The sequence below is a fragment of the Schistocerca cancellata genome, chromosome 9 (assembly GCF_023864275.1).
Source record: "Schistocerca cancellata isolate TAMUIC-IGC-003103 chromosome 9, iqSchCanc2.1, whole genome shotgun sequence".
Classification (NCBI taxonomy): Eukaryota; Metazoa; Arthropoda; class Insecta; order Orthoptera; family Acrididae; genus Schistocerca; species Schistocerca cancellata.
The window spans coordinates 235,132,307-235,160,134 of record NC_064634.1 but is presented as its reverse complement, the minus strand read 5'-3'; the positions used below and the strand labels follow the sequence as shown (position 1 = coordinate 235,160,134).

At 41.7% G+C, this 27,828-nt stretch overlaps 1 long non-coding RNA gene across 1 annotated transcript; it reads right to left on the bottom strand.

Annotated features, from left to right (window-relative positions):
• Positions 1-1,070: 1,070 nt before the first annotated feature.
• Positions 1,071-27,613, bottom strand: LOC126100481 (uncharacterized). Its single transcript, XR_007522181.1, has 5 exons — positions 27,562-27,613; positions 21,274-21,290; positions 17,894-17,972; positions 8,830-8,963; positions 1,071-1,548 (listed from the first exon to the last, which is right to left on the bottom strand). It is a non-coding gene; the product is annotated as an uncharacterized LOC126100481 (long non-coding RNA).
• Positions 27,614-27,828: the final 215 nt, after the last annotated feature.

Here is a 27,828-nt window from a genome sequence, read left to right as displayed (position 1 = left end):
ATTATCTTAATGGAACCTATGACGTAATCTTTTGTACTTCATATGTGTCAGGTATCAGGTAGTACAGTCATATTTTTACGTTACATGGGAAATTTATTGTTAATGGCGTTCATTATACTCGTGTGCCCAAAAGGAGCGAAGCAATAATCGTAACAGATCACAAAGCGCCCACAATATGAGGAGATATCTACAAGAGATTTTAAACACGGAATTATCTTCAATCCATCCCTTTTATCACGAAAATTAGAGTTTAGGTTATGTTCAAGTGTATAATACTACATTTGAAATTATGTGATATTAAGCAGGCTTTCAGAATGAAGTAATTTGTAACACCTGCCTGATTTCCTAAGTGTTTGGTAGTCTGTATACTCAAGGGCAAGATCTTAGGACATTGGTGATCCAGTATGTTGGACTTCTATGTGTTCGTGAACGGAGATATAGAGGACAGAGTTGGAGATAGGTGTCATATCGGAGTGCTATATTCTTTTGTATGAATGGAATTCTACTGGCAGCATCTGGAGAAATAGTTGTGTTCGTTGGACGTCGATAGTTTCAGTTGATACATAATCTAATGAACAATTATTTTACTGCGTCAGCTGTACGAAACACACAAAACAGTTCTTGAAATATGAGTAACTTCGACCGTAAATCTGTACATATGAGCATACGCAGAACGTAGCATTTCATACGTTTCTCAGTGGTCTGCTATGAATGATTATTACCTAAGAATACGTTAAGAACGCAAACACGAACACAACAAAATTGTGGTATTGTGTCCTCATCCTCACTCCCCTAAATGTATAACCCATTAACATAAGTCAAATAAAATCAATGAATGAGGTTTACGACTCACGAAAGGAGAGCATCAATGAAGAATATCGAGAAAAAAAATTCGTTACATCATCGTGTTCATAGGTCACTGTTACGTGGAAAAGAAATAAACTTTTTATGCATTAGTAAGCTATTTATTTCAATGGTTAAAACTCTACATGTATTTAAACTACAGTTTTCAAAAACCCATATTATAATAACATTCACGTACAGAATCATCAGACCTGTAAATAATCCGCTATTTAGATGCTACAATTAATAATATTTTATAGTTCCTCTGTGACTGCTAACAGTACGCTTGAGAAATAAAATCAACGTGGTTAGTTTTACTTAGGTCTGCGTAGGGTTTCCATTGTATGTGCACTCTGATCATTGTCAATAAGAACCTATATTATAAGATAGATAGGAGTGCAGACGAGCCGAGCTGAAGAAAGAGAACTACACTAGTTTTTAGATTTACGTGGCCTGTTTCACTGTCCAAAGCTTCCGATCTGAAAGCGAGATGGTTCAGATATATTACGACGGATTAAAGTGATCTGAAGATTTTCCTGGTGTACCACTGGAACTCTACGTAGAAGTGGAAGATTCTTCCGAACCAGTTGTAGATCCGCCTTGGCTGTCACTGGAAGTTTGTGAACTGGTTCCGGACTCACCAGTGGAACCTGCTGAGCTGCCCGTGGATGAGCTCTGAGACGAGCTTCCGAAGGTGGGAATGTACTGTAACATCACAAATGCCGCTTAGCTGAGTACACGTATATTTAAGCAGTCATTTTCTTTTGTGCACGAGAATGGGATTGAGTTAAAATGATACTATTTAGGTCTCGTGTAATTTGTTGCCGTCTCTGATCACACATGTTGAATGTTTAGATTACTTCCTGGCACTGACAATCCATCTGAGACCAGAATCATCTTCGCGCAAAGGACGGAAGACTTGCTAAGTAACAGAACCCAGTACGTTGTCCTCGACAGCGAGTGTTAATCAGAGACAAGAGTATCCTCAAGTGCGCCCCAGCGAAGTGTTATGCGACAGCTGTTATATTCTGTGTACATAACTGTTTTGACGGACAGGGAAGCAGCAGACTGCGGTTGCTTGCCGACTATGCTATGGTGTATAGGAAGGTGTCGTGCTTGAGTGACTACAGGAGGGTACAAGGTAACTTCGACAAAATTTCTAGTTGCACGTGATGAATGGCAGCTAAATGTAGAAAAATCTAAGGTAATGTGATTGAGTAGTAAAAACAAACCCATAACGTTAGGGTGTAGCATTAGTAGAGTGCTGCTTGACACAGTCTCTTCGGTTAAATGTCTAGGCGTAACGTTGCGAAGCGACATGAAATGGAATAAGCCTTTAAAGACTGTATTAGGGAAGGCGAACAGTCGAATGCCGTTTATTGGGAGAATTTTAGAAAAGTGTGGTTCTTCTGTGAAGGAGACTACGTATAGGACACGTTGCTGAGTACTGTTTGAGTATCTGAAACCCGCATCAGGTCGGATTACAGAATGACATCAAAGCAATTGAGAGATGGGCTGCTAAATTTGTTACCAGTAGTTTAGAACAACATGCAAGTATTACAGTGGTGCTTCGGGAACCCTAATGGGATTCACTGGAGGTGAAGGCGACATTCTTTGCGAGGAGCATGTTTACAAAATATAGAGAAAAGACACTGAAGGTGACTGCAGAACGATTCTACTGCCGCCACCCTACATTTCACGTAAGGACGATGGCTGTAAGATTGGAGAGATTAGGACTCGTACGGATGCATACAAACAGTCGTTTTTCCCTCACTCAGGAAAGGAAATGACTGGCAGTGGTACAGGAAACCTCCACCGAGCATCATACGACGTCTTGTGAGATATGCAAGTACACTGATGAGCCAAACATTATGGTCACCTGCTTAATAGCTTGTTAGTCCATCTGTGGAACGAAATACATCACTGATTCCACATATCAGCGATCCGACAGCTTTTGGCAGGTTTGTGGAGTTATGTGGCATTAGATGTCTACGCAAAAGGTCACATGATTCGTGTAGACAACGGACCGCTGATCTGCGTAAGCGGTGATAGCTCCCGATGGCGACTCAGATGGATTCGTAGGATTGACATCAGGCGAATTTGGTCACCGAGACGTCAACGTGAGTTCACTATAACGCTTCTAAAACCGTTGTAGCACCGTTCTGCCCCCGAGACACCGACAATTATGCTGCTGAAAAATTACATCGCCGTCGGGGAAGATATCAAGCATAAAGAGATGCAAGTTGTTCGCTGCTGACAGCGTTTCTTCAGTTACTACCACAGGTCCCATGGCAGCGGAGGACAATCTTTCCATAGCATATTACTGCTCCCACCAACCTGCGTCCGTGGCGCGCTGCACATTTCAACTCTATGACGTCGTTTTGGAGATGACCATTGACCTAGGACAGCAGAAATGTGATTCACACGAAGAGCCGACACGTTTCCATTGATCGACGGTCGAATCCAAATGGTCTCATGAACACTGCAATCGCAACTGGCGATGTCGTGGGTCAACACGTGAAGGGATGGAGATCATAGAAGGGATGGAGTAACAGGGTGTTTGCCTAATACGTGAAGTGAAAAAGAAGAAGATGCATGAAAAAAATATATTATTGTAATGGCTGAAGCAATAAAATCTCATTTGGCGTAATCATTTATTACCAAATGATAACAAAATTGGTCCAGCAGCAACGTTTATTTTGAGTAATAGTACAAGTTACGATGACTGGCGTTTAAAAAGGTGTTTTCAAACACAATTTATTGGATGCATCACAATTAGGGCATTATCTGTTAATGTTATTGTACTGTTCATTCTGTGTTAATGGCACAAGAACTCGAAATTTAAGCGTGATGTGAATAACGACCGGAAAGACCGAATGTGTTTGTTAGTGTTATCAGTAGCCTACCACTTTTAGTGTTAACTATTTCACCTAATATCTATGTCCCCTACGATTAATACAACCAGTCTAGGATGTTCTGGCTTCATACACGATTACATTGTGTAAGGAATTTCCTTCCTTTATAAAAACTTGCCAATAACAACCACAAAATTAAGATAGTAGTAATTTGATTCCAGTTTACTTATCACAATTAATTTTACCTTTTGCCTTTCAACTCAGTGCAGTGAATACCATGAGCTTTTAAAAAACTGAGCGAGATCTTTAGGAATGGTTGTATACGTGATTTATAATGGCAGTTTCCGCTGTAAGTTATGCTCAACATTTTCCTTGTCTCCTAGTTCTCTTTCCTCCTTCGGGCTGAATCTATTTTGTGATAATTTTGCTCATATGAAGTCTCTTCAAATGTCCTCGCTATTGCTGTTCCAGTAGCTGACTAATTTCTTTCTTCATTTCATATTCATTTATTTGTAATTCTGCCTCTTCAGTTCTACTGCATCATGCTTTCCTCCGATGCACTTTACATTCATTGTTAAATTTTGTTCACCTTCTCTTAGTTTGACGAGCCATATAAGATACAGCTATAATGTAAATTTCTTAAGAGATTTTTCTCCAGTACTTCTCCAAATCCGTCTTAACACAAACGCCGGTTTCCAAAAACTTATCTAACGCAGTAGTTCCAACCCCAGGCGACAGATTATTAGTCAACCCCTTTAAAAGATCACATTATAGCTTTGAAGCACAGTAAATTGGGTACAGCTGGTAGCAACCACTATTGCGACCTTTCACCGCTGACGTAAGCATGACAGTGAAGTGGTGTGTAGGTGGTAACTGGAATGGGAGTCAGCAGCTGACAGAATGACAGGAAGGAGCTAAAGAGTTTGTACGTGACCACATCGTGTTTAAGTCGCCCGATTTGATGCTGTATGAACGCAAACTGTGCACTGTTTATATGGAATGGTGTGCCATTCGCAAACATGCAGCACAGCTAAGATCACTACGACTTTAGTGATGAACATAGTGCAATGGATGTGTGCTAGCATTGCCCGAAGCTATAGCATGCAAAGATAGGTATTATTTACGATTGTAAGTGTGATTTATAGCATTTCAGTGAGTTTTAGCGCGAGTTTCAATAAAATAAGTACTGTAATCCTGTTAAAGAACCATGTTTCGATTCAATATATGTTTTTGTTTGAGATTATTTCATCAGGGCAGTGCTAAATTCCAAATTTTGGGAGACGTAGGAGAGTGCGATCACAAATCACCAAAATTGTTTTCAGCAGTTCTGTAGGAAGTTTTCAGATCCCTGAACTGGAGAGACGGAGAAGTACATATTAATGGAACACATTTGATCAGTTTTAGTGTTGTCCTTCTGCACCGATATACTAAGAGAACGAATATAAGGGCTTAGTAACAAAAGCAAACTGGTGCTTTTCATTTATTGTAATTTCGAAAGTACGAGGAAAATCAATTACATTAAAATTAACAATGAAACTAAAGAAACTGATGAGTTTGTGCTGTCTGTTTAGGGACTCAAAAGAAAACCACTGAATGGACAGGAAGAGAAATAAATAGAGGTGTGATATTATCCTAAAGTTCTTTTAGTAATTTAAACTTCCGATTTTTAAAGCATTAAAAGCTAGTCGTTCGAAAAAAGGTGAATTCATATCACCATATGAATGATTTAAAATATCGCCAGTGGTATGAAACAAAAAATAAAATTCTTGTTTGATTCTCTTCATTTAAGATAATTCGTTGCATTGCATACTGAGATGTATTTTTTTCATTTGTCAGGAACCAACAAAAATTGTAAGTACGCGTCATTCTAGACCACTAACTATGTTTTAAATGAATGAAAGGAAAGGCATTTATTAGTAATTGCAAAGGCGGATTTTACATGCTTTTAATGTAAAGTTACAAAGGATTCTATGGGCGTATATATAAGGAATATAAAAACACAAGTATATGAAAAAAATCATGGTTAACACCAGATTTGAGAAGTGACAGTGAAACATGGACTATCCAAGGGAAAACTATTAAAAACATAAATGTTTTTCACCAAGCAGTGGAGATTAATGTTAGTAATTACCAGAGTGGAAACACAAAAATAAGCAAGTGTATGTGGACTATAGTGGAAGAAACCTTTATGACAGTAACGGAAAAGAAATAAAGAGGTGTCAGACTGTTACAGCCAAGCGAATTAATGCTGGTTAAACCAAAGAAGTTCCTTGCTGGATATTAGGATGCAAGAAGGAACCCGGAGGAAGATACAAGGAAGGCCCGTCAGAAAATATGCAGGAGCAACAGGGATACTTATACCTGAAGACTGTAACGGATGGGAAGGGGTAAGTAAGCCTTTCTCCAGAAGTTTTGTAAACTGGGTGATGACGATGATGATAATGATTACAACCACTGTAGTGGTGCTGTTGATGTGATAGAAGTACTGAAGATGATAAATCATGAATAAAGACAGATTAAACAAATATAATGAATAGTAAAATATGATTAATAGATCGCATTGTATTTAAAGGTAACATGATGTATCTGCTGAATGCACTAGAATATAAGTAGTAAATTGCATTGTATTCAGATAATATTTATCGAGGGCTGAAAAAAATTAAGAAAAACTGGATAATTATTCAGTGAATATTTATTCAAGAGAAAGACCTTCACAATTTCAGCAAGTCAATAATGCGTTGGTTCACCTCTGCTGGCCCTTCTGCAACAGGTCAGACAGGCATCCCACCGCTGTCTGGGGAGTTCCCAGCCACGTCTTCGCCTGTAATCGAGACTCATATAGAGGCACAACTCATTACTGAAGACAATGAAGCCAATGACACTCCAGGCCGAAGACGTGTCTGGAGACGACCCGAACAGCGATGGGATACCAGGCTGACTGTCGGCCACAATACGGTCCGACAACCAGGAGTGATAATCAACGATGACATTTTCATTACAGACCTCTTTGGTGATCATCCACGCCACCCTTACAGAACACCGGGAATATTGATGATACTCTACGCCCCCTTTTGTTCCCATTCACTTCAAGCTACCTTAAAATTCAACAAGATAATGCCTGCCCGTTCCCGGTGAGAGTTTCAGCTACTTGCCTTCGTGTTGCTAAACTCTACCTTAGACAACAAGGTCGCTGGATCTCCCCGCAAATGACAACCTTTTGATAGATATAGTCAGGGATTTGCAGCTAGCTAACGCGCCCACTGTACAGAATATGGCACCATATTCCGCAGGAGAACATCCCACAACTCTGCCACTCAGTGCCAAGACAAATAATTACTTTTATAATGGCCAGAGGTGTATGAACTCGTCATTCACTTGCTGAATTTGTGAAAATCTTTCTCTAATAAATCATTCAATTTTTCTGTGATTGTTATCATTTGCTTGTTTGTACATGTACATCACGTCTTCCGGTTTCCGGCCCATCCGGATAACTCCTTCGTATTCCGTCGTTTTCATTTAATTTAATTATGTTGGAGTGTATGCTGTATGAAATACACTACTGGCCATTAAAATTGCTACGCCACGAAGGTGAAGTGCTACAGACGCGAAATTTAACCGACAGGAAGAAGATTCTGCGATATGAAAATCACACAAGGTTGGCGCCGGTGGCGACACCTACAACGTGCTCACATGAGGAAAGTTTCCAACCGATTTCTCATATACGAACAGCAGTTGACCGGCGTTGCCTGGTGAAATGTTGTCGTGCTGCCTCGTGCAAGGAGGAGAAATGCGTACCATCACGTTTCCGACTTTGATAAAGCTCGGATTAGAGCCCATCGCGATTGCGGTTTACCTTATCGCGACATTTCCGCTCGCGTTGGTCGAGATCCAACGACTGTTAGCAGAATACGGAATCGGTGGGTTCAGGAGGGTAATACGGAACACTGTGCTGGATCCCAACGGCCTCGTATCACTAGCAGCCAAGATGACAGGCATCTTATCCGCATGGCTGTAACGGATCGTGCAGCCACGTCTCGATCCCTGAGTCAACAGATGGGGAAGTTTGCAAGACAACAACCATCTGCACTAACAGTTCGACGACGTTCGCAGCAGCATCGACTATCAGCTCGGAGACCATGGCTGCGATTACCCTTGACGCTGCATCACAGACAGGCGCGCCTGCGATGGTGTACTCAACGACGAACCTGGGTGCACGAATGGCAAAACGTAATTTTTTCGGATGAACCCAGGTTCTGTTTACAGCATCATGATGGTCGCATCCGTGTTTGGCGACATCGCGGTGAGTGCACAATTCGAAGCGTGTATTCGTCATCGCCATACTGTCGTATCACGCGGCGTGATGGTATGGGATGCCATTGGTTTCACGTCTCGGTCACCTCTTGTTCGCATTGACGGCACTTTGAACAGTGGACGTTACATTTCAGTTGTGGCACGACCCGTGATTCTGTCCTTCATTCGATCCCTTCGAAACCCTACATTTCAGCAGGATAATGCACGACCGCATGTTGCAGGTCCTGTACTGGCCTTTCTGGATATAGATAATGTTCGGCTGCTGCGCTGGCCAGCACATTCTCCAGATCTCTCACCAGCTGAAAACGTCTGGTCAATGGTGGCCGAGCAACTGGCTCGTCACAATACGCCAGTCGGTACTCTTGATGAACTATGTTGAAGCTGCATGGGCAGCTGTACCTGTACACGCCATCCAAGCTCTCTTTGACTCAATTCCCAGGCGTATCAAGGCCGTTATTAAGGCCAGAGGTGGTTATTCTGGGTACTGATTTCTTAGTATGTATGCACCCAAATTGCGTGAAAATGTAATCACATGTCAGTTCTAGTATAATATATTTGTCCAATGAATACCCGTTTATCATCTGCATTTCTTCGTGGTGTAGCAGTTTTAATGGCCAGTAGTGTACGTACCAAAACACACACACACACCTTACCATTCACGAGCCGTAACAAATAATATTCATATAAATATCAGAACATCTGTAGATTTCCGACTGTTGCGGAATTTGCTAGGACATCTAGGTGTTGATGAGGATGCCAGTAACGATCCACGATACTCCCAGTATAATTGCTATATAGGAGGCAGTGAGAGGGTGCTTACCGAGTCTAAGTTCTGGCAGAAGGTGGGGCAGATGCCGCTGGAGGATGATCCGGCCTGCCGAGTGTGCTGAACAGCGTTGTGCTGCGGAAGTGCCGACCGGCTGGCGTGGCGCTCCTTGTGGCCGTGGGGTGCTCCTGGAACATGCCACGGCAAGTGGGAGCCTCGTAGTACACTTAATGTTAGATGCTCCCTACCTACGAAGCAAATCTATTCTCAAGGAGGACACTTGAGATTGCACATGCTTGTCTATTTCTCCCTCCCTGTCTCATTTAATTTGTGCTGTGTGAGTTAGTGTATGCGTGCGTGCGTGCGTGCGTGTGTGCGTGTGTGTGTTTGTTGTGTGTGTGTGTGGGGGGGGGGGGGAATAAATAACAGACAATTTTTCCTTGTCAGAAAATTGTAAAGATAGCGCAAGAATAAAATTTTTTCGAGACACTGATTCAACTCAACTATGTGTAAGGGGACTAGATCATTAATCCGTAAATGGGATCGTGCTAAACCGGACCGTCAGCTCAGCTGGATTCCAGATATCGTACCATCAGTGCTTACTCAGTAGCATAACATGGAATTCACTGCGTGCAGTTCAGGGACATTACGAATGATACATGATGCATTTTCGAATAAAATATAAGTTATCGCTTGCCCCAGATCGAACGCAGCAGTCCTCATTCGCCAAAATGGGCGAACAAATTTTTCAAATAAAATGCATATCATGTAAATATTTAAGCCGAATTAAACAGTGCAATCGCACTGAGCGCAATCTGATAGAATCTAGAACTATAGATTCTCCTAATCGGCTGGGAGAAATGGCCATGGTGCATCTTCAAACATGGTGGACGACAACGTTAAGAAATGAAATGATCGTATTGCATTCATTGGCCAAGATATCCACTTCTAGGTTCGGCCACCGTATTGTGTCAATGATGATGAAGGAGACACACCACTCAGTGCCCTGCCGAGAATCGAACCCGGGCCCCCTTGCGTGGTAGGCGGTAACGCAACCGCTGCGCTGAGGAGGCGGACAGAACGCCAAGAGAAACCAACATGCCGGTATGAAGACAGGCCTATACATCCCTTAAATGTAAGTTTTCGTAACTACTCACAGTCGAAATAGTGGAAAAATGGAATAGTATTGACATAGTATATAATACATAGGTGTATTAAAATTAAATCATCAAAAATGCTCACTTTTTCTTGAAGTAAAGTCTGAAGGGAAGCATCAGCGTGTCACTCGCAACGAAGACTCACCATGTGCCGACCGGCAGCGGTGTAAAGCGGGTATTAGAGAACCACAGCCGTTGGCCATCTCCCCCGAACGGCTGTCTACCCCTGTTTTACTCTATTTAAAAACGTTGCGCGGCGCGAAGGCGCTGTGGCTTGAGCGCCAATTGTAGTTCACTATGCGGCTGTTCCAACTTAACATGCGGTAGCGTTCTCGCTTCCCACGCCCGGGTTCCCGGGTTCGATTCCCGGCGGGGTGAGGGATTTTCTCTGTCTCGTGATGACTGGGTGTTGTGTGATGACCTTAGGTTGGTTACGTTTAAGTAGTTCTAAGTTCTAGGGGACTGATGACCATAGATGTTAAGTCCCGTAGTGCTGAGAGCCATTTGAACCATTTTTTTCCAACTTAAGGCTGTCACACGACTTGAAACCGCGACGGTTAGAGATGCCATGTCACCGACTGCGCGGTCCCTCCCGCCGGAGGTTCGGGTCCTCCCTTGGGCATGGGTGTGTGTGTTGTTCTTAGTGTAAGTCAGTTTCAGTAGTGTGTAAGTCTAGGGACCGATGACCTCAGTAGGAATTCACACACATTTCAACATGACTTGAGAGACCACAAGTGTGTCGTACTAAACATTTCGCCTCATATTCTCCTGCAACACTGCTGGGCGCTGTAAACAGTTAACGTTTGCACCCGGTATAACACTCCAAGTAGTTTCCTTTATACTAGTATCTTGACGTAGTACACTGCAAAGTCTGGCTCCAGTCAACAGTTGTGTTGACGTTGTGGCTCCGTGGTTCAGTGTAAAGAAACAGACTATGGATAGAAGTGATATTCTGTCCTCACTTTGTACTATGAATTTGTGTTTCTCCTCTGCCAACATGTACTAACAAGAATAATTCTGACCAGCCCCGTGCTCAGAGCACATGTTAAACTGTAGGCCCTTCTGTAATTGTCTGAGCAAGGTACTTCAAAAGTCGTAGGAATGCAAGGACGTACCATCTGAGGGGCCGAATGGTAGTGGTCCTGCACTTGTGAATTAACGACTATCACCTCTGTACTGTGTAACACTGTTGACATGTTGGTGCTGCCCTGAACTGAATTTGTCACTCAGTTGCTGCACTTTAGCCCGTTTATACGCTTTCAATTGCGCTTTATTTGGCAGTGACCTCAAACAGTCAGTTCTAGTGAAGGGGAATGGTCAGTGAGGGAGTACTAGAAACGCACAGGATATCTCCAAACGACACCGCACGAAAGACGCTACTGATACCAGCTGTAGAGTATGGCTTAAGCATGTAGACTTTATATCACACAGGACTGACAGCAGGCACGGAACAAACTCAAAGACGCACAGTTAAATCATAACACACCGTTGTAGCATATTCTATCTCTCCGTCCGAACAGGCTTCGGAAGGCCCAACGGTACCGAGCAACCATCGTTGCCGATAGGCGTTTCTGAGTGCGGATATGGAGAAGTTTGTGGTCAGTGCAACGCTCTCCTGGCCGTTGTCGGTTTTCGTGACCGGAGCCGTTACTTCCCAATCAAGTAGCACCTCAACTGGTCGCACAAGGGCTGAGTCCACCCCGCTTGCCAACAGCGCTACCCAGCCCTTGACGGTCACCCAACCAAGTGCTAGCCAAGCCCGATAGCACTTAACTTCGGTGCTCTAAATGGAACCATTGTTACCGCTGCGGCAAGGTCACTGGCCATAGCATGTACAGAGTGAAAATATTCTACAGCTACTCAGAAAATGTAAATATTAAACCGTTCGTTTAGTATAGAGAACTGATACTGTTCTTACGATAAACCTCTGTCATCGATAGATCGCGTCCTAAGTAATAAATTTTGTTAGCCAAAAAATATTCACTGATGCTTCCCGAAACGCTAGGCGTCGTTTAAGACCGGCTGCACTCCTGAGACGCGCTAGAGCTTAGGCACTTGGCGGCGTCCGTATGCAAAGTGTGTTGCCTATCGTCCAGTCATCTGCCCGCAAGTAAGGCGCAGTCCGAGCAAATTAAAGTTCCCTTTTCGCTACTCTGATTAGAGACATTAATTCTTACGGTTCTCATGTTGGAAGTCACTTTTTCACTTTAGTGGGGTAGGTTGTATGCTGCACACCTGGTTAGCAGACCCTGCTAGTTCGATGAAATCTTGTTGCCCCGGGGCCTGCAAATACTAAACGATGGTTGGCATCGCCGGCAAGCATCAGTGGACATTTGGCTTACACGGAAGGTTGTTCCCCCATGACATATGACCCTTAGACGATTGTCGTAATGAAACTGAGAAATCCTGTATATCCTTAGATATGTAGATGAGGTGTGGGAAAATGCGCTATTACGGTTGCGGGCGCCCGCGAGTCAACCAGCAGTTCCCCTTCCGCCCCTCCGCTAACACGACCCATTTGTTACTGATGCGCAAGCGGCTTGACAGGTCTGTTTACTTCCTTCCATTAGTGTTATCGGTGTGGAAGTCCCTTTGCCGTTTACAGCGGAACAAAATTAGTGTCAGGAAAATGGCTGAGGAATTACGGTCCTCAGAAAGATATCTGTATAATCCCTACGCTTCAGTCCACAGTGGGAAGAAGATTACTTTCTTACTGGATAACATAACGACCTTCTGTCTTTTTTGTAATGCTATTTTATCAGCGTGGAAGACTTATGATGTGAAGCAACATTCTCTACTCCTGCATGAGAACTTCATGATCACTTTGCATACTGAGGAATGGAAGGCCAAACTTCTGGCGCTAAAACAGGAAAGAGAGAAGGAAAATAGTTCATATCGATATATATCAGTTCTTTAAAATGTTACTGTTGTTATTTATAAAGAATTATATGATTTTGATCTAGATTTTATCTATTCCTCGTAACATATACACAGGAGGAGAACCATGTCATGCATAACGATGGTCCAATCAGAGTAAGTTATCACAGTGCCTCACTTTAGGATGGAGAATTTGTGAAAGAATGTTTTGTTTCTGCCGCAACAATCTTGTGTCTAGGGACTGTTCCGGGTTTCGAAATAGCTCCTTTTTCACAGAGAACAGTTTGCAGACGCATCTAAGTAATAGCAAACGACGGGAAAACGCAACTGATGAATAAAACTAGACATTTGGTTTCTTTTTCTCTTTGGCTTTGGATGAAAGCAAGAATGCAACGAATGTTGCTCAGATTGGTGAATTTGTGAGAAGAGTGGACGCTGAGTTCAGATTTATGGAGGAAATTCTACATTGAGTGCCTATGCACGGTTCAGCTACGGCCCACGACTTATTTTCTTGCTTAGGAAACGACATTGACAAAATGACATTTCTTGGGATAAGTATTCGTTGATTGTAACAGATGGATCTCCTGGAATTGTTGGTCAAATACTATGCACACGTTATATTGTGTCTTATGTATTCATTGTATTTTCGTACTGTTATAATTACGAGAAAGCAAAGAATACGAACGTGACTACAAACTCTAGTATCAGCTGCTGATCGTGTATTGTCGCCAGTGTTCGGTCCTGTTCGCGACTAAGAGAATGCGAACTGCGCGCGCATCGTGCTCGCATGGCGATAAGAATTCCCACGATGGCTGCGGGCAGCTCGCGCTCCCAGCCGAGAGATTAGGACGACTGCCGTAGCACATACCGGGTCATTACCCGATAGAACAGCACATGCAATCGTTAATAATTACGTTAATTTTCACCATGACTGTACAGAAGCCTGTGGAGTACATGTATTATTTAGATCTCCGCAGTCTAGTCCCAATGACGTGGAAGTGGGGAGAGGAGTTAGTAACGAGGAATATTTGGGAAGGTTTTAACATTATAAAACTCACCTTACAAAGAGCGGAAGTCTTTCGATAACCTTAGTCGTAACTAGCGCTTGGCAGACAGTGTTGTCTATAGTTCCAGAAAAGAATTAAGAACGCGTTTGCTTGTTGGTATCGTTATGTGTAAATGTGTCAATATGTAGAGTTTTTCATGTGTTGGCCATGCACTATCTGGCCTCGATCAGATCTACTGATGGCATGCGTCTAGGCTTTCCTACACTATCTGTACTTTTTTGCACCTGAATCTACGCGCTGTACGTTGTAGGAAGCTATAAATCTATTTCTTTGACTTCTTACTTTAATAAAAATACTTTTCGACGATCTAAGATAAAACAGTTTTTTCTTAATTGAAGAACGGTCTACGTAAATTATTACTATGAGCAGGACACACTTGATTACAGGCTAACTAGTGGTACATCCAGTGAATTTTTATGAAATTCGTGTTGTTTGATAAGCGACGTTCTTGACTCTGCAAGATCAGCAACAATATTTTGTTTTGGAACACACAGGCTATTTCTGCAGGATTTTCCACTCACCTTTATTTGATGTTCACTTTATTTCGAGGCCTTTCATCTACATCTAAATCCACATGTTTACTTTGTAATTCAAAATTAACTACCTAGAGTATGGTTCATCGAACCACCTTCAAGCTATTTCTTTACCGTTCGACTCTTGAACAGCGCGTGGAAAAAACGAACACTTAAATCTTTCTGTGCGAGCTCTGATTCATTTTATTTTATTATGATTATCACTCCTCACTAAGTAGGTGGGCACCAACCACATATTTTCACACTATGAGGACAAAGTTAGTAACTGAAATTTCATGAGAAGATTCTGCAGAAACCTAAATCGTCTTTGCTTTAAAGATTGCCCCCCCCCCCCCCCCCCAATTCGCGTATCATAGTCGTGGCATTCTTTCCCACATTTCCGGATAATACAAAACGAGTTACCCTTCTTTGAATACTTTCGATGTCCTCCGTCAGTTTAGTCTGATGATGGTCACACACCCACAACAATGCCCCAGAAGAGGTCTGACAAGCGTTGTGTAAACAGCCGTTTTAGAAGACCTGCTGCGTTTTATAAATATTCTGCCAATAAACCGCAGTCTTTGGTTTCTTCTCCCCACAACCCACAACACTATCTACGTGACCCTTCTAGCTTAAGATATTCGTAAATGTAATCACTAAGTATTTACTTGAATTTACAGCCTATAGATTTGTGTGTTTTATCGTGTAACTGAAATGTAGCTGACTCGTTGTAGAACTCGTGTGGATGACTTCACACTTTCATTACTTAGGGTTAATTCCTACTTTTCGCGCCATACATATATCTTGTCTAAATCGGTTTGCAATTCGGTTTGATCGTCTGATCACTTTACAAGACCTTAAATGACACTATCATTTGCAAACAATCTAGGAGGGCTGCTCACTATTTCGTGAGAATAAACAGTTAGTTAAGTTTCACAAAAACGATATTCTCTGAATCTGTGTTGACTGTTTGTCAATAAGCCGGCCAAAGTGGCCGTGCGGTTCTAGGCGCTACAGTCTGGAACCGCGCGACCGCTACGGTCGCAGGTTCGAATCCTGCCTCGGGCATGGATGTGTGTGATGTCCTTAGGTTAGTTAGGTTTCAGTAGTTCTAAGTTCTCGGGGACTGATGACCTCAGCAGTTAAGTCCAATAGTGCTCAGAGCCATTTGTTTGTCAATAAATCGTTCTCATCGAGGTAATTCGTAATGCTCTAGCACAGAACACGAGGTGTAACAAGAATGTACGGCATAACTTGCAGGACACGTAGATGAAAAAAATTATGCTATATGAAACTGAATCTGAAAACTCTATGTTCCCGTGTTACAACTCATTTTCTCCAACTCATTAATCATGGGGTATACACTAGAGCAGAACGTTAGGACCAAAGAGAAACTGCAATCTTGGCGACGTCGTGTTACGTTGTGCACCGCCAGTGTTTTGTTTCACATGTCCCTGTTTCCATGCGACATACATCATTGTTTGTTTACAGGTAACAAGTGTTTGAGCGATCAGTACGGCCGTTGCAAGCACACTGGTTACTACGAAGAGTTAATCACAGACTAGGATCCTGCAATGGTAGCGTACAGTGTACACAAATGCAGAGATGGCAGGTGCCCATTTGATGAATGTATTAGGCGACAAAAATGGCGCTAACGCTCAACTTTTGTAATAGGAAAGATTTATAGGACGGAGGTGATCCGACTGGAATACGTTTGAAGCCAGTGATCGTCGTCTTAAGGAACATGGGGCATTTAAGCCTGACATTCGCGACCGGGAGAGGCCTAGAAGGACGAGGACACCGCAAAGAGAGGCGGCAAATTCTACATGCAGTTGACGACACAGTACAAGACACGTAGCCGCAATACTGAAGTTGACCACATGGCTGCCGAGCGTTACACGAGAACCAGCTGTATCTTTACCATTTACAGCGTGTGCAGGCACTGTTAGCAGCTGACGTTTCCCACAAAAGTACTCTTCTGTGAATTGTTTATTCAGCGAAGTGTCGTTCCTAATTTTAATGCGACTGTGATGTTCACAGATGAAGCGTCGTTTCAACGAGATTATCTTCTAAATTTTCACAGTCACCATGTATAGGCAGACGTCAATCCTCACGAAACTGTTGACGCAAGATTTTCTGTCAATGCTTGGGCTGGCATTCTTGGTGACTGTTTGGTCTACCCAGGCTCAACGGGAAAAATTATCATAGTTTCGTAGAGAATGTTCTACCTGGTCTGTTAACAGATGTGCCTTTAGCTGTGCGACAGAAGCTTTACTTCATGCACGGTGGAGCATCTCATTTTGGTATTGATTCCGTCGGCTTCTAAATAACAGATGGATAGGTATAGATGGACCATTGCCTAGCCTCTACGCTCTCCGGACCTGAACCTACTGGACTTTTATTTGTGGGGGCAGTCGAAAGCTCCTGTGCATGGAACCCTAGTACAAAATGTCTCCGTACCCGTAATATGGAAGGCTGCGAAACCGTAGGAAATACTCCAGGGATACATCCGCGCATCGGAGATTCAATACGACGGCGGGTTGACGCATGTATCAGTGACCACGGATGGCATAGTTAACTTCTCCTGTGAGAAATAGTTGCATATGGAATGCTGGTGCGTTGTGTTCTTGTGTGTCTTCCATGATTCATAAGCTGGAGAAAGTGAGTCGAACATGGAAACAAAACGTTTCCAGACCCATGTTCGTATGATATAATTTTTTCGTCTACGTGCGACGAATGTGTCCTGCAATTTGTACTGTACATTTTTGTTATGCCCTGTATATCCCAAAATCCTACTGCAAATCGACACTAACGATATGAGTCTGTAATTCGGCGGATTGCTCCTATTTTCTTTCTTGGATACTGGTGTGACTTGTGCAACTTTCCAGTCTTTAGGTACGGATCTTTCGACGATCGGGCGAGAGCTTGTGTATGAATGCTAAGTGTGGGGGTATTGTACCAGCATACTCTGGAAGGAACCTGACTGGTATAGAATCTGAACCGGAGGTCTCGCGTTTCTTAAGTGACTTAAGCTGCTTCGCTACCCTGAAACTCATGTTGGCAGTTGTTCTTGATTCGAATTCAGGAATATTCACTTCATCTTCTTTAGTGAAGGTATTCCGTAAAATTGTGTTTAGTAGCTCTGTTTTAGTGGCACTGTCATTCGTAGCATCACCATTGTTATCGCAGAGTGAAGGTATTGAGTGTGTCTTTTCGTTGGTGTACTTTACGTACTGGTTTCATCTGCAGTCAGCTAGGCACAACTATCGAAATGAAATACACCAACAAGTATATCTTGCTGCAGTACCGCAACGTCTTCTAACTACAGATAATAAGTTACTGCCAAGAATCGGATCATTGTAGCAAAACTATCAGGACTGCACTAAATTTTTAAATTTGGCCTAAAATTATATTGCACGGTGTTGATAAATACACAATCTGCTAGACATCTGCTATCGATTACACAAGTACACAGGAAATAAAATGCAACGTAAAGAATCAATACCTTTGCGACCTGACGCCTCTGGACGCCTTGCTTTGGAGGAAGGCACTGCAAAGTTACACGCTTGCTGACAATAGGAGACCTGTGAAATGCAAAACAAAAGAAAAAAATCATGGTTTAGAGTTTTACATTGCTTCCAAATATGGTGGAATGAAATTACTTGTACGTAAAATCACCTACTGTTAATATTACATCCCACAATAATCTGAATAATATAATTTGATCTGCAGAAGGTTGTTCAGTGAAACTAGCCCTTTGTAAAAGGTGAAAAATAAAAATTTTATATCAGTGACACCATTCTTTTTTGCTAAACGTGCATACCCGAAATCAAAATGACATAGAAGTGAGACTGAAGAAATAATGAATCGATTAAATATAAAAGAAAGATAATGGAATCATTATAATAAACGTAGTTACTCTAGTAAGGATTGTGATCTCTACGCATCTACAGGAATGGGCAGATCAGAACACATACCTGGGAAAAGGAATAGACCTTACCTACAACATAGGAAGTATAAAGGATAGCTATTTGATGGATAGCAGATAAGGAGGTCACACACACACACACACACACACACTCACACACACACACACACACACATAGACAGCAACCGTACAGTATCTACCTGGCCAAGTTCTTTGCTAGATAGACCGACACGCATGTTAACCATAGAGGTTTCTCTTTCGAGCGCACGTGCGTTTTTATCATTCTTCATTAAGATCCAGTCGGAGCGGAGTAGCGTGTATGAATAATCAACATGAAATTTGAGGATAACGATGGAGCTGAAAAAACCATGGAAAATTATGATGAACTGTTTTGATGGAAAGCTATTGATCGAGGAAACAGAACTTTAATTGAGACCGAGTTAAGTAATTAACGTTTACAATACTGCGTAAGATTTATTGGTAAGTGTTTAAATTAAAACCAACAGTGACATCGCTTCTGTAAAAAAAATCGTTTGCAAATAGTCCATAATGATACTATGTGGAGTGAAAGTACTATCGTAATGATAGAGAAGGGTGAAAGTGTGCCTGAACAAATGTAGTTTAGATTTCATGCTGGTTAAAAAAACAGTAACATTATTACGTGTTTGGTACCCTCCGCGATATAGACTAATGCTATTTGATAGCATTAATGTGAGGACTGATGAGCAAACTAGCATTAAATCGGACAGGGGCTCTGGAGGCCAACTTGGTTTACTATCACATCTTTTAAAGCTCCCATGTTTACCTGTACGTGAGTGTCACAAAAAAAACTCCTATTGTCTTCATAAAATATATCCGAAAATATAAAACAAAAATTAAAATATTATTAATAAGAGGCCTAGTGAGACGGGATTCAAGATAAATGAAATTGAATACGACTCGCAGTTTTGTTGAATAATGAACAAAAGGTTGCAAGACCACTCTTTCATCTGAAACCTACTGCAGAAAAAAAAGATCACTAGTTAAATTTCGCAAAGAGAAAAATCATGATAAATATAAAAACATCATCAATACCGAAACCACAAATGTTTGTAAATTCACAGGAAATCAAAATCATTATGGTAAAGTAATTCAAAAAATGGGCTAACCCGAGGAGGCAAGGAAACATGGGATATATGTCAATTTACTAGAGTCATATACATTCAAGTGACAAAAGTCATGGGATAGCGATATAACATATACAGACGGCGACAGTACCGGTAACGCGAAGTGTGAAAGGGCAGAACATTGATGGAGCTATCATTCATACTCAAGTGATTCATGTGGAATGGTTTCCGACGTGACTATAGCCGCACAACCGGAATTAACAGATTTTGAACGAGGAATGGTAGTGGCAGTGACACGCATGGAACATTCCATTTCGAAAATCGTTAGTAAGTTCAATATTCCCAAGACCACAATGCAGGACTATGTCGAGAATACCAAATTTTCGGCAGTAATTCTCACCACGGGCAACACAGTTGGGGAAGGCCATTATTTAACGACGGAGAGCATCGGAGTTTGCGTAGTGTTGTAAGTGCTAACAGACAAGCAACACTGCGAGAAATAACCACAGAAATCAGCATGGGACGTACGACGAATGTATTCGTCGTGACAGTGTTGCGAAATTTGGCGTTAATGGGTTAGGGTGGCAGACGACGGACTCGAGTGCCTTTATTAATAGAACAACATCGCCTGCAGTGCCTCTCCTGGCCTCGGAACCAAACCGGTTGGATTATAGACGACTGGAAAACCGTGGTATGGTCGGATGAGTCCCAATCTCAGTTGGTAAGACGTGATGGTAGGGTTCGAGTGTGGCACAGACCCCACGAATCCATGGTTGAATGTCGTCACCAAGGCACTGTGCTAGCTGGTGGTTGCTCCATAATGGTGTAAGCAGTGTTTTCATGGAATGGACTGGACGCTCTGGTCCAGCTGAAATGATACGTTATTGGAAATCGTTATGTTCTGCTACTTGGAGATCATTTGCAGCTATTCGACGATTTCATATTCCCAAACAACAATACAGTTTTATGGATGGCAGTGAGCCATGTCACAGGGTTACAAACGTTTGAGATTTGTCTGAAGAACATACTGGACAATTCGAACGAATTATTTGGTCACCCAGATCGCCAGGCATGAATCCCACCGAAAATTTGTGGAACATAATGGGAGGTCAGTTTGTGCACAATTCCTGCACCGGCAACGTTTTCGCAATTACGGCCTGCTATAGAGGCAGTATGGCTCAATATTTCTGCAGGGGACTTCCTACGACTTATTGCGTGCATGTCACATCGAGATGCTGCACTAGCCGGGGAAAAGGAGGTCAGACACGATATTATGAGATAGCCCCCGACTTTTTTCACTTCAGTGAAAAGCAAAAGATCTATAATTTGGCAGGCCAGGTACCACATTTGAACACAATTATAACATCAGAACGTACACATGTAGACGTCAACGTAATAAGAAGCAGAATATGAGGAAAGAAAAGCTTCAGTACAGGATTATGAATGAAAAGAATTGATAAATATAGGAATCGCTAAATAAAGCTATAATGATGCCAAGGAAGATCTTGTGTGGATGCCTCACTCGAATTACAGTAACAAAACAGGAAAACAGACTTCTGAACGAGTCCATGAGAACACGTCTAAATTAGAAAGCTTGACACGTTTGAAGTGATCTTATAAGAGCAAAGGAAAATTTTCAGACAAATCATAAATAGCTATTCCCGTGTCCGAAAGAACGTCAAAAAGGGAGGAAAAATAATAGCGTCGAGCAACTGAATTACTAGAGAGACATTCACTCCTTACTTATTTGTATCGACTATCAGAGTCCTGTTCCCACGTCCTCTTCCGGATTCACGTAGCATTCATACTTACGTGCTGCGATTGTTGAGGTAGTGTTCCCTGTCTACTCACCAAATTTTCTGCAGTCACTGAAACAAAGAAGAAACACTTCTGTTACTTGTTAACTAATTGTCACCGAAAACTAATCGTGGAGAAATTTCATTATAGAACCTCTACGTAATTAGGAGCATTTGAGGGTAGGATGAACACAGTGGGTGCACTTTCATCCCGATCTCAAGGTCTACATTCTGAAGAGTCGTGAAACTTTCTCCTACTAGGAATTTTTTCTTCTTGTTACCAGACTTTAGGATCAAACAGCACTGTATTACTGTAAGTGTCGTTCTTACTGCCCTGCACTACACGGGGTGTAACGCAATTCATAGCGAAAACTGACAAGGGTATAACAGAAGCAATAAAGTTCCAGTAAACAATGGCTCACAAGTTCTCCAGAAATAAATTTAAGAGATAACTGAGAATTTGTAGTTACGAACCAACACTGGAGTCTGCATGAGATACTGTCGTAGTAATACAAAAGCATTTATACTGTAAACTTGTCGATTAGGTGACAATCTGATTGGGATAAAATTTCACCCACCTTACCAAGAAATATTTATTCCCGTTACTTGTTACTATGTTGTTGAACAGTCCGCTTGCTTACCTGAGAGGTAACGTGCTTGCCTCCCATGCACTGGTCCCGGGTTCGATTCCCGTCCGCGTCGGAGGTTTTCTCCGCTTGCGGACTGAATGTTTTGTTATCCTCGTCATCGGCCGCAAGTCGCCCAATGTGGTGCCGAATGAAATAAGACTTGCACTTGGCGGCCGAACCCAACTGGGACATCCCGGCCAACAATGCCACGCGATCATTTCATTTCATTTACTGAAGACACGTACTAGTTTAAAGAGGTGTTCGACGCGTCGTCCTCGAATTTGCATGGATACTGCTATGATTTCTTTCAGATATCCACGGATCATCTCATAAGTCCTTAGAAATCTCTGCAACTAGCTACTTCAGCGCTTCAACGATGCTTCAGTTTGCAGATGACACTAGACAGAATAATCCCGTGGACTGAGGCCAGCTGATCTTGGTGGTCATGGTAGACCACTACTCTGCGACGTTAGATGTCATCGTACATCAGCCGCAGACTATCCCGTTGCTCCATGGTCCATCTGCCACATTCTCCAAGAATGAGCTACTGGTGAAATTTTAGTCCAGACGGATGAGGACTCAATCTGAGAGACCACATTTCAAATGAACTCATACTAACTATAACAATATTTCATACTGAAATCGGTAGAGGCTCGAAGCCACATTTTCGCAGGCGTCTTTGGTGGATCCGTGTTTATTTCACGGTTTTTGCTTCCATTAATGTATACTTACATCCTTACTAGTTTTCGCTACTTATTGTGGTCCCCTCCGTACACCCGTATCGGATTTATCAATTTTCTAGTTGATTTCAGCCTGGATTACATGAAACACTCAAGTTTTCACCATCCCCACGTGCCAGTTATAATTTGCGTCTTTTGTCTGCAGTAGGAAGTCAGAGCTCACTACCTCCAAGGAGTTGCTCAGCCTACCACTCCCCTTCAGTCCTCCCTTCATGATAACTAATGGCCACACTAGAGGTGTATTCTGAGGGACAAAAATGCTGTTTGAGCAAATCATTTCTCTTGGGCGACAAAAACGCTGAGTGACATAAAAAATAAGAAAATAAATATAATTTCCATAAGAGTATTCGAGGAAACGCTATTACCAGCCTCTACACCTTATCAGAGTGAGTCAGATTGACTTCCGAAATTCCTAGAGGAGTGTTACTTTAGATAAGTGCTCTGATCTCACGAAGGGGAATCAGATACCCAATTAGATGAACTGTTGCTTAGTGGCAGAACTGGTCAGTTCGTAATTTCCCATCAAAATTTACGCTATGTTTCTTCTGTCTATGGTACCTTAGTCATCGCATATTTCTACATTTCTTCAGAAGACAAATTAATCTTCCCTTAAATGACCTTCGACAGATTGTCCATTCTTCTGTAAATAAGACGTGTCAGTATTTTGCAACCATGACTTTCACTGTGGTGACGAATATCATGGGATCTCTCCTAATATCGTGTCGCGTCTCCTGTTGCTCGTCGTAATTCAGCTATTCGACGTGGCATTGACTCAACAAGTCGTTGAAGGTCACCTGCAGAAAGACTACACCATCTAGCCTCCACAGCCACCCATAACTGCGAAGTGTGGCCGATGTAGGATGTTGGGCAAAAATTGAACCTCTCGATTATGTGCCATAAATATTCAATGCAACATATGTGGGGTTATTTGGGTGGTAAATTCTATCGCTGAAATTGTCCAGAATGTTCTTCAAAGCAGTGGTAAACAGTAGTGTCCCAGTGACAACACATTGTTGTTAGGGAACATGAAGTCCATGAATGGCTGCAAATGGTCACCAAGTAGCCGAACATTCTCATTTCCAGTCAATGATCGGTTCACTTGGACTAGAGGACCCAGTCTATTCCATGCAAATAAAGCCCACACCATTATGGAGCCACCACCAGCTTGCACAGTATCCTGTTGACAACTTGGGGCCATAGCTTCGTGTGGTTTGCTCCATACTCGAACCCTAGATAAAGATGAAACGGAAGACATGATACTGCGTGAAGAGTTTGACAGAGCACTGAAAGACCCGAGTCGAAACAAGGCCCCGGGAGTAGAGAACATTCCATTAGAACTACTGATGGCCTTGGGAGAGCCAGTCCTGACAAAACTCTACCATCTGGTGAGTAAGATGTATGAGACAGGTGAAATACCCTCAGACTTCAAGAAGAATATAATAATTCCAATCCCAAATAAAGCAGGTGTTGACAGATGTGAAAATTACCGAAATATCTGTTTAATAAGACACAGCTGCAAAATACTAACGCAAATTCTTTACAGACGAATGGAAAAACCAGTAGAAGCCGATCTCGGGGAAGATCAGTTTGGATTCCGTAGAAATATTGGATCACGTGAGGCAATACTGACCTTACGACTTATCTTAGGAGAAAGATTAAGGAAGGGGAAACCTACGTTTCTAGCATTTGTAGACTTAGAGAAAGCTTTTGACAATGTTAACTGGAATACTCTCTTATTCTCTTTCAAATTCTGAAGGTGGCAGGGGTAAAATACAGGGAGCGAAAGACTATTTACAATTTGTACAGAAACCAGATGGCAGCTATAAGAGTCGAGGGGCACGAAAGGGAGGCAGTGGTTGGGAAGGGAGTGAGACAGGGTTGTAGCCTCTCCCCGATGTTATTCAATCTGCATATTGAGCAAGCAGTAAAGGAAACAAAAGAAAATTTCGGAGTAAGTATTACAATCCACGGAGAAGCAATAAAAAGTTTGAGGTTCGCCGATGACATTTTAGTTCTATCAGAGACAGCAAAGGACTTGGAAGAGCAGTTGAACGAAATGGACAGTGTCTTGAAAGGAGGATATAAGTTGAACATCAACAAAAGCAAAACGAGGATAATGGAATGTAGTCGAATGAAGTCGGGTGATGCTGAGGGAATTAGATTAGGAAATGAGACACTTAAAGTGGTAAAGGAGTTTTGCTATTTAGGGAGCAAAATAACTGATGATGGTCGAAGTAGAGAGGATATAAAATGTAGACTGGCAGTGGCAAGGAAAGCGTTTCTGAAGAAGATAAATTTGTTAACATCGATTGTAGATTTAAGTGTCAGGAAGTCGTTTTTGAAAGTATTTGTATGGAGTGTAGCCATGTATGGAAGTGAAACATGGACGATGAATAGTTTGTACAAGAAGAGAATAGAAGCTTTCGAAATGTGGTGCTACAGAAGAATGCTGAAAATTAGATGGGTAGATCACATAACTAAAGAGGAGGTATTGAACAGAATTGGGGAGAAGAGGAGTTTGTGGCACTGCTTGACAAGAAGAAGGGACCGGTTGGTAGGACATGTTCTGAGGCATCGAGGGATCACAAATTTAACTTTGAAGGGCAGCATGGAGGGTAAAAATCATAGAAGGAGACCAAGTGATGTATACACTAAACAGATTCAGAAGGGTGTAGGTTGCAGTAAGTACTGGGAGATGAGGAAGCTTGCATAGGATAGAGTAGCATGGAGAGCTGCATCGAACCAGTCTCAGGGCTGAAGACCACAACAACAGCAATCATGAAATCTTACAACTGAAGCCGAGACTCGTCTGACACGCTAATGTTTCCCAGGCGTCTAGTGTCAAACCGATAAGATCATCAGTCGAGGAGAGGCGCTACAGGCGATGTCATACTATTAGGAAAGGCACTCGCGTCTGCCATTGCCGGATTTCGAAGCACTGTCATAAAAGATACACTTGCCGTACGTCCCACATTGATTTATGCGGTTATTTGACGCAGTGTTGCTTGTTTGTTAGCGCTGACAACTATACGCAAACATCGTTGATTTCGTTCATTACATGAAGGCCTTCAGTCACTGCGTTGTCCCTGGCAAGAGCTAATGCCTGAAATTTGGTGTTCTCGGCACACTCTTGACACTGTGGATCTCGGATTATGGAATTCCCTAACGATTTCCGAAATGGAATGTCCCATCCGTCTAGGTCCAACTATGATTCCGCGATGAAAGTCTGTAAAATCCCGTTCTGCGGCCATGATCACGTTGGAAACCTTTTCACATGAATCACCTAAGTATAAACGACAGCTCCACCAATGTAATACCCTTTTATACCTTCTGTACGTGATACTATCGCCATTTGGTTGTTTCATGTCGCCATCCCTTAACTCCCATAACTTTTGTCACCTCAATACATGAATCTGATTATTCGGTAGTATATTTACACCTATGATACTCCGTTACCTTTTGAAATTGAATTGTTGTATTCTTCTTGAAACATCAGGGTACTTCGCCTTTTTGATATTTCATACATGCAATGTGGAATCATTTTGTCGTGGCCATCTCTCCTAAGGATTAGTATAATTGAGAAGGACTGTATATACCTCAATTGTCTTGTTTCGACTTAACTTCTTTCAGGGCATCTTTTCGCAGCATTATATCTCCCTCATGTTAATTTACATTTTCTTCTCGTTCCATACATTGGTTTCCCTAGTATGGTCACCTACATATTTCTTCCAGCCTTCCTTTCTTTGGTTAGAGCCGATTTTCCATCTGAAATCTTGATATTCATACAGTTACTTCTCTTTCCCCGAAGAACCTCTTTAATTTTCCTTTAGGTGCCATCTATCATTCTTCTAGTCATGTAAGTTTCTACAACCTTGCACTTCTCATCTAGCGATTTATGCTGAGTCAGTCTGCGCGTCTATCAATCTCATTTTCGGAATGCTGATATCCCTTTTGTTTGCTTCAAATGTCTCATTTTTATATTTCCTCGTTGAATCTAATAGGTTCAAACTTTCAAACTTCAGTGCATCCAAGGATATCTACTGTGATTTGAGTTTTTGCCTATTTGGTCTTGTTCTGCCTTCACTTTTTCATTCGCCTGCTGTAGTATTCCTTATTAGTATTCCTTATCCTTGATTCAATCGTTTCGTAAAGCTTCCTCTGAAACTCTCAATAACTTCTGATTCTTTAACAAAATTACACTTCATTTCCTTAGTTTTCTATCTTTCTGGTCTTTCTTTAGTTTTATTCTGCAGAACTAATATATTCTGATGAGAGTACACATGTGGCCCTGTATATGTTTCGCATGTTAACACCTGGCTCCCAAATCTCTGTTTTACCACCATTACCAATCTGTTTGAAACTGTAGTGTGCCTCTAGAGCTCTTGGACGTTTACAACATTTCTTAAAGATTCTTTAAACAATTTTATACAATTAAAATGTGTCGTTCAAACTCTATCGTGATTCAGATTTAAATTCTATTTAACAAACTTGCTGATACTATTTCCTTGTTTAAACTACGTACCAAGATATTTAAAATTATTTTTCTCAGAATATTGATTTATGCAGTTTTAATTCTTTCATTATCACGAATTAGTTTCAAAGTCATCACATTTTATGTAATTTATTAGTAGTCATTTCAAGCACTGTTGCGTTCTCTCTTAGTTTCCCTACTACTTAAGTTTTTATATAAATTCTTATTCACCTACTATCGTGCTGTCTGCCTATCTAATTGAGCTGAAGAAATCACCGGAACTGTTGGCACGGCCTCAACTTTGTGAAACTGGGATTTTCTTCTGCACTCAATGATCAGGCCTTAAAGTCTAAATTTGTTTCCATATAATTAATTACATATAAAAGGTATAAGAATTAAAATCTCAAATAATATCTCGTTAATTCTTAATGACTCATCAGTCCATACATGAAACAGAATGCATTTAATACATATACAAACATGAAAACAATAAATGAACTTACGACTTCCTTGTGACCCCGATTGCCCAGATCCGAAGACAGCATCGGCGAACTGCAAAATTTAAAAGAGTGTTATTATCATTAATATTAAAATATAATACTAAAATAAAATAATTTTCAGTACTAATTCGAAATTCTGATAGTATGTCAACTCGATACTGGAAAACTTTGAGTTCAGACATTTAATTCAAACTCATTTGTTGTCAGAAAAAGTTGGTACAAGTGCCAGATTAATTCCATTAAAAAGAAAATAGGAAAAGTGGAGAACAC